Source organism: Pelmatolapia mariae, linkage group LG6 (genome assembly GCF_036321145.2).
Source record: "Pelmatolapia mariae isolate MD_Pm_ZW linkage group LG6, Pm_UMD_F_2, whole genome shotgun sequence".
Taxonomy (NCBI): domain Eukaryota; kingdom Metazoa; phylum Chordata; class Actinopteri; order Cichliformes; family Cichlidae; genus Pelmatolapia; species Pelmatolapia mariae.
The window spans coordinates 5,992,534-6,010,524 of record NC_086232.1 but is presented as its reverse complement, the minus strand read 5'-3'; positions in this window follow the sequence as shown (position 1 = coordinate 6,010,524).

The window sequence follows — 17,991 nt, the reverse complement described above, 5'->3', positions numbered from 1 at the left end:
TGCTGAATTCTATAAGGCAAAGCCTTAAATATCTGAGTCCGAGTCTTCTATCAAAAGCTACAGCTGTCTTTATGAAGTTAATGAAAAGACCTTTATTTCGCCAAGACAGTGCGTTCCTCGCTATTACATGCATTTGAATGGAGTTCTCGCCTGAAACAAATTATAGGTTTTCATTTTGTGAATAACTTGAAAATCTTAGCTCAAACACCTGCAAAACCTATTTCCCCAGCACAGAAATTTTGAATTCTATAAGGCAAAGCCTTAAATATCTGTGTCCCAGTCTTCTATCAAAAGTTACAGCTGTCTTCATCTAGTAAATGAAAATCGCTTTATTTCGCCAAGATAGTGCGTTCCTCGCTATTACATGCATTTGAATGGAGTTCTCGCCTGAAACAAAGTATAGGTTTTCATTTTGTGAATAACTTGAAAATCTTAGCTCAAACAGCTGCAAAACCTATTTCCCAGCACAGAAATGCTGAATTCTATTAGGCAAAGCCTTAAATATCTGTGTCCGAGTCTTCTATCAAAAGTTACAGCTGTCTTCATCTAGTAAATGAAAATCGCTTTATTTCGCCAAGACATTGGGTTCCTCGCTATTACATGCATTTGAATGGAGTTCTCGCCTGAAACAAATTATAGGTTTTCATTTTGTGAATAACTTGAAAATCTTAGCTCAAACACCTGCAAAACCTATTTCCCCAGCACAGAAATTTTGAATTCTATAAAGCAAAGCCTTAAATATCTGTGTCCGAGTCGTCTATCAAAAGCTACAGCTGTCCCTATGAAGTAAATGAAAATCGCTTTATTTCGCCAAGACAGTGCGTTTGTCGCTATTACATGCATTTGAATGGAGTTCTCGCCTGAAACAAATTATAGGTTTTCATTTTGTGAATAACTTGAAAATCTTAGCTCAAACACCTGCAAAACCTATTTCCCCAGCACAGAAATTTTGAATTCTATAAGGCAAAGCCTTAAATATCTGTGTCCGAGTCTTCTATCAAAAGCTACAGCTGTCTTTATGAAGTTAATGAAAAGAGCTTTATTTCGCCAAGACAGTGCGTTCCTCGCTATTACATGCATTTCAATAGAGTTCTCGCCTGAAACAAATTATAATTTTTCATTTTGTGAATAACTTGAAAATCTTAGCTCAAACAGCTGCAAAACCTATTTCCCCAGCACAGAAATGCTGAATTCTATAAGGCAAAGCCTTAAATATCTGTGTCCGAGTCTTCTATCAAAAGCTACAGCTGTCTTTATGAAGTTAATGAAAAGAGCTTTATTTCGCCAAGACAGTGCGTTTGTCGCTATTACATGCATTTGAATGGAGTTCTCGCCTGAAACAAATTATAGGTTTTCATTTTGTGAATAACTTGAAAATCTTAGCTCAAACAGCTGCAAAACCTATTTTCCCAGCACGGGCGTGTTGAATTCTATAAGATAAACCCATGAATATGTATATCTGAGTCTTCTATCAAAAGTTACATCTGTCTGTATGAAGTTCTAGAAAAAGGCTTTATTTCGCCAAGACAGTGCGTTTCTCGCTACTATATGCATTTGAATGGAGTTCTCGCCCAGAAGAAGTATAGGTTTTCATTTTGTGAATAACTTGAAAATCTCTGCTCAAACAGCTGCACAACCTATTTTTCCAGCATGTGCATGTTGAATTCTATAAGATAAACCCATAAATATGTATATCTGAGTCGTCTATCAAAAGTTTCATTTGTCTGTATGAAGTTGTAGAAAAAAGCTTTATTTCGCCAAGACAGAGCGTTTCTCGCTATTACATGCATTTGAATGGAGTTCTCGCTCCAAACAAATTATATGTTTTCATTTTGTGAATAATTTGAAAATCTCTGCTCAAACAGCTGCAAAACCTATTGTCCCAGCACGGGCGTGTTGAATTCTATAAGATAACCCCATAAATATATATATCTGAGTCTTCTATCAAAAGTTACATCTGTCTGTATGAAGTTGTAGAAAAAAGCTTTATTTCGCCAGGACAGTGCGTTTCTCGCTATTACATGCATTTGAATGGAGTTCTCGCCCAAAACAAGTATAGGTTTTCATTTTGTGAATAACTTGAAAATCTCTGCTCAAACAGCTGCAAAACCTATTTTTCCAGCACGTGCGTGTTGAATTCTATAAGATAAACCCATAAATATGTATATCTGAGTCTTCTATCAAAAGTTAAAGCTGTTTGTATGAAGTTACAGAAAAAGGCTTTATTTCGTCGGGACAGTGCGTTTCTCGCTATTACATGCATTTGAATGGAGTGCTCCCTCCAAACAAATTATATGTTTTCATTTTGTGAATAATTTGAAAATCTCTGCTCAAACAGCTGCAGAACCTATTTTTCCAGCACGTGCGTGTTGAATTCTCTAAGATAAACCCATAAATATGTATATCTGAGTCTTCTATCAAAAGTTTCATTTGTCTGTATGAAGTTGTAGAAAAAAGCTTTATTTCGCCAAGACAGTGCGTTTCTCGCTATTACATGCATTTGAAAGGAGTTCTCGCCCAAAACAAGTATAGGTTTTCATTTTGTGAATAACTTGAAAATCTCTGCTCAAACAGCTGCAAAACCTATTTTCCCAGCACGTGCGTGTTGAAATCTATAAGATAAAGCCATAAATATGTATATCTGAGTCTTCTATCAAAAGTTACATCTGTCTGTATGAATTTGTAGAAAAAGGCTTTATTTCGCCAAGACAGTGCGTTTCTCGCTATTACATGCATTTGAATGGAGTTCTCGCCCCAAACAAATTATATGTTTTCATTTTGTGAATAATTTGAAAATCTATTTTCCCAGCACGGGCGTGTTGAATTCTATAAGATAAACCCATAAATATTGTGGCGAGCTCAGGAAAGGAGGAGACAGAGGTTTCGTTTGGTCTTGCTTCCGCCAGCTAGCCAGGGAGCACAGCCGTTTATTATGCTTTGCAGAGGAACACACTGGCGCGAGCCCACTGCTCAGCGCGGCAACAACACAACAACACAAAATGGCGCTCTCTCACCCGGAAACACACAGAGGGAGCGTCACCTGCTACCATGACAACAAAACAAACATAACTGTAAACAGAACTATACAAACAGAACATAAATGTCCATAACATCCCCGAACAGCCCTGGCCCGCTACATAGCCCCCACCTAAGGGGTCAGTCGTCCCCGACAACCCCTTTACCCAACACAAAGTCCTGCAACTGTCCATGTGTCTTCCTTCGGCGCGCAGGCCGATCTCGACCAGCAGGGGAAGATTCACTTGGATGAGAACCTGGGGTGCCACCAGCATCCCCTGCCCTGGCGGCTGCTGGAGCGGGCGGGTAGTAGGGTGAGAGCCTGTCCTGGGGCAACACTGCCACGCGCCCTGGACCCGGCATGCGGATCCGGTACACCACTTTTGTTAGCCGCCCCACGACTTCCGCCGGCCCTTGCCAGCGACCGCACAGCCTGGGGGACACCCCTCTCTTGCGAACCGGGCAGTACACCCAAACCTTGTCGCCAGGCACGAAAGCTCCCCCTCGGCACCTGGTGTCCCAGGCTCTTTTCTGTCGTACTCCGGCACTGACCTGGGCCTGGCGGGTGTAGTCATGAACCACTTGCGGCCGCTCCCTCAGCCTCCCGTAGCAGTCTCTGGCCACCAACACGCGCCGGTTCTCTGCCTCGGGGACGGGGAAAGGCTCTAGGACGTCTCCTCCCACTCTCTCCAACGGGGCCCTCGCCCGATGCTGCTGTAGGGGGGCAGTGGGGCGTTGAGTGGGGCCCTTCCGTGCCATACAGGAGTCACAGCAGTGCACATGAAGTTCCACATCCCGTCGACAACCAGGCCAGTAGAACCGTCCCCTGAGACGGCGGAGAGTTTTAGCATTTCCATAGTGGCCGGCCCCCACCGAGCCATGGACGAGCTCGAGCACCTGCGACCGCAGCGTCCGAGGCACCAACAGCTGCAGGAGATCTCTGCCCTGCCCGGGGGCCCGCCATCTCCGGTACAGGAGGCCGTCGTGGGTCTCCAGGTTGTTGTACTGGGAGTAGTAGGCCTTCACTTCGGGCCCCTGTCCTGACACCCCTGTCCAGCCTGGGCGTCGTGCTGCCTCCAGCCAGGCCCCACCTGAACCAACGTCGCATCAGCCTCCTGCTCCTGTACTGGGAGTAGTAGGCCTTCACTTCGGGCCCCTGTCCTGACACCCCTGTCCAGCCTGGGCGTCGTGCTGCCTCCAGCCAGGCCCCCACCTGAACCAACGTCGCATCAGCCTCCTGCTCCTGCTTCAGCTGCTGCATGGTCAACGAGAGCCATCCCCCTCCGCCGGCTGTGGCCCGAGCAGTAGCCACGCCCCGTGCCTCCTGGGCCCGCTCTCCCTGCCATTTCGAGAGGGGCAGCTGGCGTGGGCGCAGACAGATGGGTTGAGCAGAGCCGGTGTCGGTGGTGTGCTGAACCAGCCGAGTCTGCCTGCAGTCTCCGGTTCCCTGCTTTTGACCGCACTGGAGGGCCAGAGTCTCTGTACCAAGAGTGATAGCCAGCTTTGCGGTGTCAACGCAGGCCCCCCAGCGGGTCAGCAGATCAAGGCCGATGATGCACTGTTCTTGGATGTCAGCAAGCCAGAAGTCGTGCACCAGCTCCAGATCCTTCACTCGGATCCGCAACGGTTTCTTCCCCCGCATGTCAGTTCTCTCCCCCGTCACTGTCATCAGCTGGGTGTCGGTGGGTGACCAACCCATCACAAGCGGCCCGGATGTTCCAGGAAACACACCAGGTCGTATTAGGGAAATGGTGGACCCCGTGTCTACCAGGGCATGGCAGGGCTGGTCCTCAACACAGCAGCTCAGGTAAAGTCCCTTGAGGTGCCCGACTAGGCCCGCCACCGTGCATCGTTCTTGGAGGGGGGCAGGAAGCTGGAGCGGTGGTCCCCTCACTGTGACACTCCCCCTCTCATCCCCCTGAGGCCACATAGTTCTGGCCTTCGGGGCGGGCGCCAGGCAGTCGCGTGCCACGTGGCCAGGCTCATCGCACCGATAGCAGCGGTCGGTCGGTCGACGGGGACGCCTCCAGGGCACTGAGGGCTGCAGCTGGCATACCTCCAGGACCTCCCCCTCCCTGTCGTAGTCTGCAGCTCTGGTTTGAGGGTAGTTTGTGGGGGGCACCTGCTGGTTAGGTGGTGAGGTGAGCACCAGCTCGGCCCTTTCAGCCTCGAGGAGCGCCTCACGGAGAGTTTGAGGCATGGCCAGGCGGACGTGTTGGCGTAGTCGCTCTGGGAAAAGTCCTCGCAGGAAAGCATGCAGGCTAAGCTCCTCACGGGCTGCTGCTGGGAACTCTGGGTAGCCACGACGAGCATACAGCAACACATCCGCTGCAAAAGTGCCCAGGCTCTCCCCCGGCCTACGGCTCCGGTTGGTCAGCTGCTCCCTGGAGTGCCGCTGCCCAAATCGCCTCTCGACTGCTATGGTGAGGGCCTGGAGCTCATGCTGCTCTGACGGGGCTAGGTCATGGAGTACCTGCAGTGCATCTCCTTCCAATGCTAGCGCTAGCTGTATAGCAGCCTCTTCGTCGCTCCAGCCATTATGTCTCGCGGCTAGCCGTACTTGTGAGAGGTAGGGCTCTAGCGGGGTTAGCCCGTTATATTTCGGTACCTTAGCTGGCGTTGCAGGCATCACTGCTCGCTGTCGGGGGCCCGGTGTGTCGGCCGACGAAGGCAGCCCATCAAGCATTGCCCTAGCGTCTGTCGCGACGGGCCGCCGCCGCGGTGCGCTCGCGCCGTCGGGACCCGTCGGGGGACTTATATGGCCGCTAGCTTCCTCTCTCTTCAATCGCCAGCTTCCCAAGCAGCGAATACTCTCCTCGACGGCTTGCTCCAGCCTCTGAGTGTCTCTCTCCATTCCGGCGAGGGTGAGCTATCCCACTTCTGACACCAATGTGGCGAGCTCAGGAAAGGAGGAGACAGAGGTTTCGTTTGGTCTTGCTTCCGCCAGCTAGCCAGGGAGCACAGCCGTTTATTATGCTTTGCAGAGGAACACACTGGCGCGAGCCCACTGCTCAGCGCGGCAACAACACAACAACACAAAATGGCACTCTCTCACCCGGAAACACACAGAGGGAGCGTCACCTGCTACCATGACAACAAAACAAACATAACTGTAAACAGAACTATACAAACAGAACATAAATGTCCATAACATCCCCGAACAGCCCTGGCCCGCTACAATATGTATATCTGAGTCTTCTATCAAAAGTTACATCTGTCTGTATGAAGTTGTAGAAAAAGGCTTTATTTCGCCAAGACAGTGCGTTTCTCGCTATTACATGCATTTGAATGGAGTTATCGCCAAAAACAAGTATAGGTTTTCATTTTGTGAATAACTTGAAAATCTCTGATCAAACAGCGGCCAAACCTATTTTCCCAGCACGGGCGTGTTGAGTTCTATAAGATAAAGCCATAAATATGTATTTCTGAGTCTTCTATCAAAAGTTACATCTGTCTGTATGAAGTTGTAGAAAAAGGCTTTATTTCGTCGGGACAGTGCGTTTCTCGCTATTACATGCATTTGAATGGAGTTCTCGCTCCAAACAAATTATATCTTTTCATTTTGTGAATAATTTGAAAATCTCTGCTCAAACAGCTGCAAAACCTATTTTCCCAGCACGGGCGTGTTGAATTCTATAAGATAAAGCCATAAATATGTATTTCAGAGTCTTCTATCAAAAGTTACATCTGTCTGTATGAAGTTGTAGAAAAAGGTTTTATTTCGCCAGGACAGTGCGTTTCTCGCTATTGCATGCATTTGAATGGAGTTCTCGCCCAACACATGTATAGGTTTTCATTTTGTGAATAACTTGAAAATCTCTGCTCAAACAGCTGCAAAACCTATTTTTCTCAGCACGAGCGTGTTGAATTCTATAATGTAAACCCATAAATATGTATATCTGAGTCTTCTATCAAAAGTTACATCTGTCTGTATGAAGTTGTAGAAAAAAGCTTTCTTTCGCCAGGACAGTGCGTTTCTCGCTATTACATGCATTTGAATGGAGTTCTCGCTCCAAACAAATTATATGTTTTCATTTTGTCAATAACTTGAAAATCTCTGCTCAAACAGCTGCAAAACCTATTTTCCCAGCACGTGCGTGTTGAAATCTATAAGATAACCCATACAGATGTAACTTCTATCAAAAGTTACATCTGTCTGTATGATGTTGTAGAAAAAAGCTTTATTTCGCCAAGACAGTGCGTTTCTCGCTATTACATGCATTTGAATGGAGTTCTCGCTCCAAACAAATTATATGTTTTCATTTTGTGAATAATTTGAAAATCTCTGCTCAAACAGCTGCAAAACCTATTGTCCCAGCACGGGCGTGTTGAATTCTATAAGATAACCCCATAAATATATATATCTGAGTCTTCTATCAAAAGTTACATCTGTCTGTATGAAGTTGTAGAAAAAAGCTTTATTTCGCCAGGACAGTGCGTTTCTCGCTATTACATGCATTTGAATGGAGTTCTCGCTCCAAACAAATTATATGTTTTCATTTTGTCAATAACTTGAAAATCTCTGCTCAAACAGCTGCAAAACCTATTTTCCCAGCACGGGCGTGTTGAATTCTATAAGATAACCCATACAGATGTAACTTCTATCAAAAGTTACATCTGTCTGTATGATGTTGTAGAAAAAAGCTTTATTTCGCCAAGACAGTGCGTTTCTCGCTATTACATGCATTTGAATGGAGGAATCGCTCCAAACAAATAATAGGTTCTCATTTTGTGAATAATTTGAAAATCTCTGCTCACACAGCTGCAAAACCTATTTTCCCAGCACGGGCGTGTTGAATTCTATAAGATAAAGCCATAAATATGTATATCTGAGTCTTCTATCAAAAGTTACATTTGTCTGTATGAAGTTGTAGAAAAAGGCTTTATTTCGCCAGGACACTGCGTTTCTCGCTATTACATGCATTTGAAAGGAGTTCTCGCCCAAAAGAAAGTATAGGTTTTCATTTTGTGAATAACTTGAAAATCTCTGCTCAAACAGCTGCAAAACCTATTTTCCCAGCACGGGCGTGTTGAATTCTATAAGATAAAGCCATAAATATGTCTATCTGAGTCTTCTATCAAAAGTTACATCTGTCTGTATGAAGTTACAGAAAAAAGCTTTATTTCGCCAGGACAGTGCGTTTCTCGCTATTACATGCATTTGAATGGAGTTCTCGCTCCAAACAAATTATATGTTTTCATTTTGTAATAACTTGAAAATCTCTGCTCAAACAGCTGCAAAACCTATTTTCCCAGCACGGGCGTGTTGAATTCTATAAGATAAAGCCATAAATATGTATATCTGAGTCTTCAATCAAAAGTTACATCTGTCTGTATGAAGTTGTAGAAAAAGGCTTTATTTCGCCAGGACAGTGCGTTGCTCGCTATTACATGCATTTGAATGGAGTTCTCGCCCCAAATAAGTATAGGTTTTCATTTTGTAATAACTTGAAAATCTCTGCTCAAACAGCTGCAAAACCTATTTTCCCAGCACGGGCGTGTTGAATTCTATAAGATAAAGCCATAAATATGTATATCTGAGGGTTCTATCAAAAGTTACATCTGTCTGTATGAAGTTGTAGAAAAAGGCTTTATTTCGCCAGGACAGTGCGTTTCTCGCTATTACATGCATTTGAATGGAGTTCTCGCCCAAAACAAGTATAGGTTTTCATTTTGTGAATAACTTGAAAATCTCTGCTCAAACAGCTGCAAAACCTATTTTCCCAGCACGGGCGTGTTGAATTCTATAAGATAAACCCATAAATATGTATATCTGAGTCTTCTATCAAAAGTTACATCTGTCTGTATGAAGTTGTAGAAAAAGGCTTTATTTCGCCAAGACAGTGCGTTTGTCGCTATTACATGCATTTGAACGGAGGTATCGCTCCAAACAAATTATAGGTTCTCATTTTGTGAATAATTTGAAAATCTCTGCTCACACAGCTGCAAAACCTATTTTCCCAGCACGGGCGTGTTGAATTCTATAAGATAAACCCATAAGTATGTATATCTGAGTCTTCTATCAAAAGTTACATCTGTCTGTATGAAGTTGTAGAAAAAGGATTTATTTCGCCAGGACAGTGCGTTTCTCGCTATTACATGCATTTGAATGGAGGTATCGCTCCAAACAAATTATAGGTTCTCATTTTGTGAATAATTTGAAAATCTCTGCTCACACAGCTGCAAAACCTATTTTCCCAGCACGGGCGTGTTGAATTCTATAAGATAAACCCATAAATATGTATATCTGAGTCTTCTATCAAAAGTTACATTTGTCTGAATGAAGTTGTAGAAAAAGGCTTTATTTCGCCAGGACACTGCGTTTCTCGCTATTACATGCATTTGAATGGAGTTCTCGCTCCAAACAAATTATATGTTTTCATTTTGTGAATAACTTGAAAATCTCTGCTCAAACAGCTGCAAAACCTATTTTTCCAGCACGTGCGTGTTGAAGTCTATAAGATAAAGCCATAAATATGTATATCTGAGCCTTCTATCAAAAGTTAAAGCTGTTTGTATGAAGTTACAGAAAAAGGCTTTATTTCGTCGGGACAGAGCGTTTCTCGCTATTACATGCATTTGAATGGAGTTCTCGCTCCAAACAAATTATATGTTTTCATTTTGTGAATAACTTGAAAATCTCTGCTCAAACAGCTGCAAAACCTATTTTTCCAGCACGTGCGTGTTGAAGTCTATAAGATAAAGCCATAAATATGTATATCTGAGCCTTCTATCAAAAGTTAAAGCTGTTTGTATGAAGTTACAGAAAAAGGCTTTATTTCGTCGGGACAGAGCGTTTCTCGCTATTACATGCATTTGAATGGAGTTCTCGCCCAAAACAAGTATAGGTTTTCATTTTGTGAATAACTTGAAAATCTCTGCTCAAACAGCTGCAAAACCTATTTTCCCAGCACGGGCGTGTTGAATTTTATAAGATGAACCCATAAATATGTATATCTGAGTCTTCTATCAAAAGTTACATCTGTCTGTATGAAGTTCTAGAAAAAGGCTTTATTTCGCCAGGACAGTGCGTTTCTCGCTATTATATGCATTTGAATGGAGTTCTCGCCCAAAACAAGTATAGGTTTTCATTTTGTAATAACTTGAAAATCTCTGCTCAAACAGCTGCAAAACCTATTTTCCCAGCACGGGCGTGTTGAATTCTATAAGATAAAGCCATAAATATGTATATCTGAGTCTTCTATCAAAAGTTACATCTGTCTGTATGAAGTTGTAGAAAAAGGCTTTATTTCGCCAGGACAGTGCGTTGCTCGCTATTACATGCATTTGAATGGAGTTCTCGCTCCAAACAAATTATATGTTTTCATTTTGTGAATAACTTGAAAATCTCTGCTCAAACAGCAGAGATAAACCCATAAATATGTATATCTGAGTCTTCTATCAAAAGTTACATCTGTCTGTATGAAGTTGTAGAAAAAAGCTTTATTTCGCCAATAAAAGTTTTATTTCGTCTACATCAGCACAGGTCTTGGTGTGGTGTCCATGTCCTCAGCCAGTAGCACAGGTCCTGGTGTGGTGTAGGTGGCCTAAGCTGGCAGCACAGGTCCTGTGTGGTGTAGTTTGCCTCAGCTGGTAACACAGGTCCTGGTGTGGTGTCCATGGCCTCAGTCAGAGCCACAGGCACTGGTGTGGTGTAGGTGGCCTATGACTGCTGAAAAGGTCCAAAGCCAGTAGTACAGGCCGTGGTGTGATGTAGACGGCCTCAGCCAGAGCCACAGGCCCTGGTGTGGTGTAGGTGGCCTCTGCCAGCAGCACAATCCCTGGTTTGGTGTCCATGGCCTCAGCTAGAAGCACTGACCGTGGTGTGGTGTACATGGTCTCAGACAGAGCCACAGGCCCTGGTGTGGTGTAGGTGGCTTTGGCCAGAAGCACAGGAACTGGTGTGGTTTACATAGCCTCATCCAGCAGCACAGGTCCTAGTGTGGTGTAGGTGGCCGCAGCCAGCAGCAGAGGCCCGGGGGTGATGAACATGGCCTCATCCAGCAGCACAGCCCTTGGTGTTTTGTAGACGGCCCCTTCCAGAGCCACAGGACCATGGTGTGGTGTAGGTTGCCTCAGCCACCAGCACAGGCCCTGTGTGGTGTACATGGCCTCAGCCAGAGCCACAGGCCCTGGTGTGGTGTAGTTTGCCTCAGCCAGCGGCACAGGCCTTGGTGTGGTGTAGGTGGCCTTTGCTGGCTGAACAGTTCCACAGCCAGAAGCACAGGCCCTGGTGTGGTGTAAACGGCCTCAGCCAGAGCCACAGGCCCTGGTGTGGTGTCCATGGCCTCAGCCAGTAGCACAGGCCCAGGTGAGGTGTCCATGGCCTCAACCAGAAGCACAGGTCCTGGTCTGGTGTAGACGGCCTCAGACATAGCAACAGGCCCTGGTGTGGTGTAGGTGGCCTAAGCTGGCTGCACAGGTCCTGTGTGGTGTAGTTTGCCTCAGCCGGTAGCACAGGTCCTGGTGTGGTGTCCATGGCCTCTGCCAGAGCCACAGGCACTGGTGTGGTGTAGGTGGCCTATGACTGATGAACAGGTCCAAAGCCAGTAGTACAGGCCCTGGTGTGATGTAGACGGCCTCAGCCAGAGCCACAGGCCCTGGTGTGGTGTAGGTGGCCTAGGCTGGCTGCACAGGTCCACAGCCAGAAGCACAGGCCCTGGTGTGGTGTAGATGGCCTCTGCCAGAAGCACAATCCCTGGCTTGGTGTCCATGGCCTAAGCTAGAAGCACTGACCGTGGTGTGGTGTACATGGTCTCAGACAGAGCAACAGGCCCTGGTGTGGTGTAGGTGGCTTCAGCCAGAAGCACAGGAACTGGTGCGGTGTAGGTGGCCGCAGCCAGCAGCAGAGGCCCGGGGGTGATGAACATGGCCTCATCCAGCAGCACAGCCCTTGGTGTTTTGTAGACGGCCTCTTCCAGAGCCACAGGCCCGGGTGTGGTGTAGTTTGCCTCAGCCAGCGGCACAGGCCTTGGTGTGGTGTAGGTGGCCTTTGCTGGATGAACAGGTCCACAGCCAGAAGCACAGGCCCTGGTGTGGTGTAGGTGGCCTCTGGCAGAAGCACAATCCCTGGTTTGGTGTACATGGCCTCAGCTAGAAGCAGAGGCACTGGTGTGTTGTAGCTGGCCTCAGCCATAGACACAGACCTTGGTGTGGTGTTCATGGCCTACGCCAGAGCCAAATGCCGTGGTGTGGTGTAGGTTGCATCAGCCAGCAGCACAGGCCCTGTGTGGTGCAGATGGCCTCAGCCAGAGACACAGGCCCTGGTGTGGTGTAGTTTGCCTCAACCAGAGCCACCGGCCCTGGTGTGGTGTTCATGACATCAGCCAGAGACAAATGCCCTGGTGTGGTGTACATGGCCTTAGCCAGCAGCACAGGTCTTGGTGTGGTGTCCATGGCCTCAGCGAGCAGCACAGGTCTGGTTTTTTGTAGATGGCCTCAGCCAGAAGCACAGGCCCTGGTGTGGTGTAGACGGCCTCAGACAGAGCCACAGGCCCTGGTGTGGTGTAGGTGGCGTGAGCCGGCTGCACAGGTCCTGTGTGGTGTAGTTTGCCTCAGCCAGTAGCACAGGCCCTGGTGTGGTGTCCATGGCCTCAGCCAGAAGCATAGGCCCTGGTGTGATGTAGACGGCCTCAGCCAGAGCCTCAGGCCCTGGTGTGGTGTCCATGGCCTCAGCCAGAAGCACTGGCCGTAGTGTGGTGTAGACGGCCTTAGACAGATCTACAGGCCCTTGTGTGGTGTAGTTGGCCTCAGCCAGCAGCACAAGCCCTGGTGTGGTGTCCATAGCCCCAGCCAGCAGCACAGGACCTGGTGTGATGAACAATGCCTCATCCAGCGGCACAGTCCCTTGTGTGTTGTAAACGGCCTCAGCCAGAGCCACAGGCCCTGGTGTGGTGTCCATGGCCTCAGCCAGTAGCACAGGCCCAGGTGAGGTGTCCATGGCCTCAACCAGAAGCACTGGTCCTGGTGTGGTGTAGACGGCCTAAGCTGGCTGCACAGGTCCTGTGTGGTGTAGTTTGCCTCAGCCGGTAGCACAGGTCCTGGTGTGGTGTCCATGGCCTCAGGCAGAGCCACAGGCACTGGTGTGGTGTAGGTGGCCTATGACTGCTGAACAGGTCCAATGCCAGTAGTACAGGCCCTGGTGTGGTGTAGTTTGCCTCAGCCAGCGGCACAGGCCCTGGGCTGGTGTCCATAGCCTCAGCCAGAAGCACAGGCCCTGGTGTGGTGTAGGTGGCCTCTGCCAGAAGCACAATCCCTGGTTTGGTGTACATGGCCTCAGCTAGAAGCACAGGCCCTGGTGTGTTGTAGCCGGCCTCAGCCATAGCCACAGACCCTGGTGTGGTGTTCATGGACTAAGCCAGAGCCAAATACCGTGGTGTGGTGTAGGTTGCATCAGCCAGCAGCACAGGCCCTGTGTGGTGCACATGGCCTCATCCAGCAGAACATGTCCTAGTGTGGTGTTGGTGGCCTCAGCCAGCAGCAGAGGCCCGGGGGTGATGAACATGGCCTCATCAAGCAGCACAGCCCTTTGTGTTTTGTAGACGGCCTCTTCCAGAGCCACAGGACCACGGTGTGGTGTAGGTTGCCTCAGCCAGCAGCACAGGCCCTGTGTGGTGTACATTGCCTCAGCCAGAGCCACAGGCCCTGGTGTGGTGTAGTTTGCCTCAGCCAGCGCCACAGGCCCTTGTGTGGTGTACATGGCCTCAACCAGAGCCAAAGACCCTGGGGTGGTGTCCATGGCCTCTGCCAGCAACACAGGCCTTGGTGTGGTGTAGGTGGCCTAAGCTGGCTGCACAGGTCCACAGCCAGAAGCACAGGCCCTGGTTTGGTGTACATGGCCTCAGCCAGAAGCACTGACCGTGGTGTGGTGTAGATGGTCTCATACAGACCCACATGTCCTGGTGTGGTGTAGTTGGCCTCAACCAGCAGCACAGGTCTTGTGTGGTGTAGGTGGCCTCAGCCAGTAGCACAGGTCCTGGTGTGATGTTGACGGCCTCAGCCAGCAGCACAGGCCCTGGTGTGGTGTAGCTGACCTCACCCACAGCCACAGGCCCTGGTGTGGTGTCCATAGCCTCATTCAGCAGCACAGGTCCTAGTGTGGTGTAGGTGGCCTCAGCCAGTAGCAGAGGCCCGGGGGTGATGAACATGGCCTCATCCAGCAGCACAGCCCTTGGTGTGTTGTAGACGGCCTCTTCCAGAGCCACAGGACCATGGTGTGGTGTAGGTTGCCTTAGACATCAGCACAGGCCCTGGTGTGGTGTCCATAGCCTCATCCAGCAGCACAGCCCTTGGTGTGTTGTAGACGGCCTCTTCCAGAGCCACAGGACCATGGTGTGGTGTAGTTTGCCTCAGCCAGCGCCAAAGGCCCTTGTGTGGTGTACATGGCCTCAGCTAGAGGCACAGGCCGTGGTGTGGTGTACATGGTCTCAGACAGAGCCACAGGCCCTGGTCTGGTGTAGTTGGCCTCAGACAGCAGCACAAGCACTGGTGTGGTGTCCATAGCCTCAGCCAGTAGCACAGGTCTTGTGTGGTGTAGGTGGCCTCAGCCAACAGCAGAGGCCCGGGGGTGATGAACATGGCCTCATCCAGCAGCACAGCCCTTTGTGTTTTGTAGACGGCCTCTTCCAGAGCCACAAGACCATGGTGTGGTGTAGGTTGCCTCAGCAAGCAGCACAGGCCCTGTGTGGTGTACATGGCGTCAGCCACAGGCCCTGGTGTGGTGTAGTTTGCTTCAGCCCGAGCCAAAGGCCCTGGGGTGTTGTCCATGGCCTCTGCCAGCAACACAGGCCCTGTGTGGTGTAGGTGGCCTAAGCTGGCTGCACAGGTCCACAGCCAGAAGCACAGGCCCTGGTTTGGTGTACATGGCCTCAGCCAGAAGCACTGACCGTGCTGTGGTGTAGATGGTCTCATACAGAGCCACAGGTCCTGTTGTGGTGTAGTTGGCCTCAACCAGCAGCACAGGTCTTGTGTGGTGTAGGTGGCCTCAGCCAGAAGCACAGGACCTGGTGTGGTGTAATTAGCCTCATCCAGCAGCACAGGTCCTAGTGTGGTGTAGGTGGCCTCAGCCAGTAGCACAGGTCCTGGTGTGATGTAGACGGCCTCAGCCAGAGCCTCAAGCCCTGGTTCGGTGTAGGTGGCCTAAACCGAGGTCCACAGCCAAAAGCACAGGCCCTGGTGTGGTGTAGTTGGCGTCAGCCAGAAGCACAGGCCCTGGTCTGGTGTAGCTGACGTCAGCCACAGCCACAGGCCCTGGTGTGGTGTCCATAGCCTCATCCAGCAGCACAGCCCTTGGTGTGTTGTAGACGGCCTATTCCAGAGCCACAGGACCATGGTGTGGTGTAGGTTGCCTCAGCAAGCAGCACAGGCCCTGTGTGGTGTCCATGGCCTCAGCCAGCAGCACAGGCCCTGGTGTGATGTAGACTGCCTCAGCCAGAGCCACAGGCCATGGTGTGGTGTAGGTGGCCTAAGCTGGCTATACAGGTCCACAGCCAGTAACACAGGCCCTGGTGTGGTGTCCATGGCCTAAGCCAGAAGCACTGGGAGTGGTGTGGTGTACATGGCCTCAGCCAGAGCCACAGGCCCTGGTGTGATTTAGACGGCCTCAGCCAGAGCCACAGGCCCTGGTGTGGTGTAGATGGCCTCAGACAGATTCACAGGCCCTGGTGTGGTGTGGGTGGCCTAAGCTGGCTGCACAGTCCCTGGTGTGGTGTAGCTGGCCTCAGCCAGAGCCACAGGCCCTGGTGTGGTGTTCATTGCCTCAGCCCGAGCCAAATGCCCTGGTGTGGTGTCCATAGCCTCAGCCAGCAGCACAGGTCTTGGTGTGGTGTCCATGGCCTCAGCCAGTAGCACAGGCCCTGGTGTGATGTAGACGGCCTCAGCCAGAGCCACAGGCCCTGGTGTGGTGTAGGTGGCCTAAGATGGCTGCACAGGTCCTGTGTGGTGTAGTTTGCCTCAGCCAGTAGCACAGGTCCTGGTGTGGTGTCCATGGCCTCAGCCAGCAGCACAGGACCTTGTGTGATGAACATTGCCTCATCCAGCAGCACAGTCCTTGGTGTGTTGTAGACGGCCTCATCCAGAGCCACAGGCCCTGGTGAGGTGTACATGACCTCAGACAAAACCACAGGCCCTAGTGTGGTGTAGTTTGCCTAAGCTGACTGCACAGGTCCACAGCCAGTAGCACAGGCCCTGGTGTGATGTAGACTTGCTCAGCCAGAGCCACAGGCCCTGGTGTGATGTAGACGGCCTCAGCCAGAGCCACAGGCCCTGGTGTGGTGTAGGTGGCCTAAGATGGCTGCACAGGTCCTGTGTGGTGTAGTTGGCCTCAACCAGCAGCACAGGTCTTGTGTGGTGTAGGTGGCCTCTGTCAGAAGCACAATCCATGGTTTGGTGTACATGGCCTCAGCCAGAAGCACTGATCGTGGGGTGTATATGGTCTCATACAGAGCCATAGGTCCTGGTGTGGTGTAGTTGGCCTCATCCAGCAGCACAGGTCTTGTGTGGTGGCGGTGGCCTCAGCCAGAAGCACAGGACCTGGTGTGGTGTACATAGCCTCATCCAGCAGCACAGGTCCTAGTGTGGTGTAGGTGGCCTCAGCCAGCAGGAGAGGCCCGGGTGTGATGAACATGGCCTCATCCAGCAGCACAGACCTTGGTGTGTCGTAGACGGCGTCTTCCAGAGCCACAGGACCATGGTGTGGTGTAGGTTCCCTCAGCCACCAGCACAGGCCCTGTGTGATGTACATGGCCACAGCCAGAGCCACAGGCCCTGGTGTGGTGTAGTTTGCCTCAGCCAGCAGAACAGGCCCTTGTGTGGTGTACATGGCCTCAGCCAGAGCCAAAGGCCCTGGGGTGGTGTCCATAGCCTCAGCCAGAAGCACAGGCCCTGGTTTGGTGTACATGGCCTCAGCTAGAAGCACCTGCCCTGGTGTGCCCTGGCCTCAGCCATAGCCACAGATCCTGGTGTGGTGTAGGTGGCCTAAGATGGCTGCACAGGTCCTGTGTGGTGTAGTTTGCCTCAGCCAGTAGCACAGGTCCTGGTGTGGTGTCCATGGCCTCAGCCAGCAGCACAGGACCTTGTGTGATGAACATTGCCTCATCCAGCAGCACAGTCCTTGGTGTGTTGTAGACGGCCTCATCCAGAGCCACAGGCCCTGGTGTGGTGTACATGACCTCAGACAAAACCACAGGCCCTAGTGTGGTGTAGTTTGCCTAAGCTGACTGCACAGGTCCACAGCCAGTAGCACAGGCCCTGGTGTGATGTAGACTTGCTCAGCCAGAGCCACAGGCCCTGGTGCGGTGTAGGTGGCCTAAGCTGCCTGCACAGGTCCACAGCCAGAAGCACAGGCCCTCGTGTGGTGTAGTTGGCCTAAGCTAGCTGCACAGGTCCACAGCCAGAAATACAGGCCCTGGTGCGGTGTAGGTGGCCTCTGCCACAAGCACAATCCCTGGTTTGGTGTACATGGCCTAAGCTAGAAGCACAGGCCCTGGTGTGATCTAGACGGCCTCAGCCAGAGCCACAGGCCCTGGTGTGGTGTAGCTGGCCTAAGATGGCTGCACAGGTCCACAGCCAGAAGCATAGGCCCTGGTGTGGTGTAGGTGGCCTAAGACTGCTGAAAAGGTCCACAGCCAGTAGCACAGGCCCTGGTGTGATGTAGACGGCCTCAGCCAGAGCCACAGGCCCTGGTGTGGTGTAGTTGCCTAAGCTGGCTGCACAGGTCCACAGCCAGCAGCACAGGCCCTGGTGTGGTGTACATGGCCTCAGCTAGAGGCACAGGCCATGGTGTGGTGTATATGGTCTCAGACAACGCCACAGGCCCTGGTGTGGTGTAGTTGGCCTCAGCCAGCAGCAAAGTCCCTGGTGTGGTGTCCATGGCCTCAGCCAGCAGCACAGGCCCTGGTGTGATGTAGACGCCTTCAGCCAGAGCCACAGGCCCTGGTGTGGTGTAGGTGGCCTAAGCTGGCTGCACAGGTCCACAGC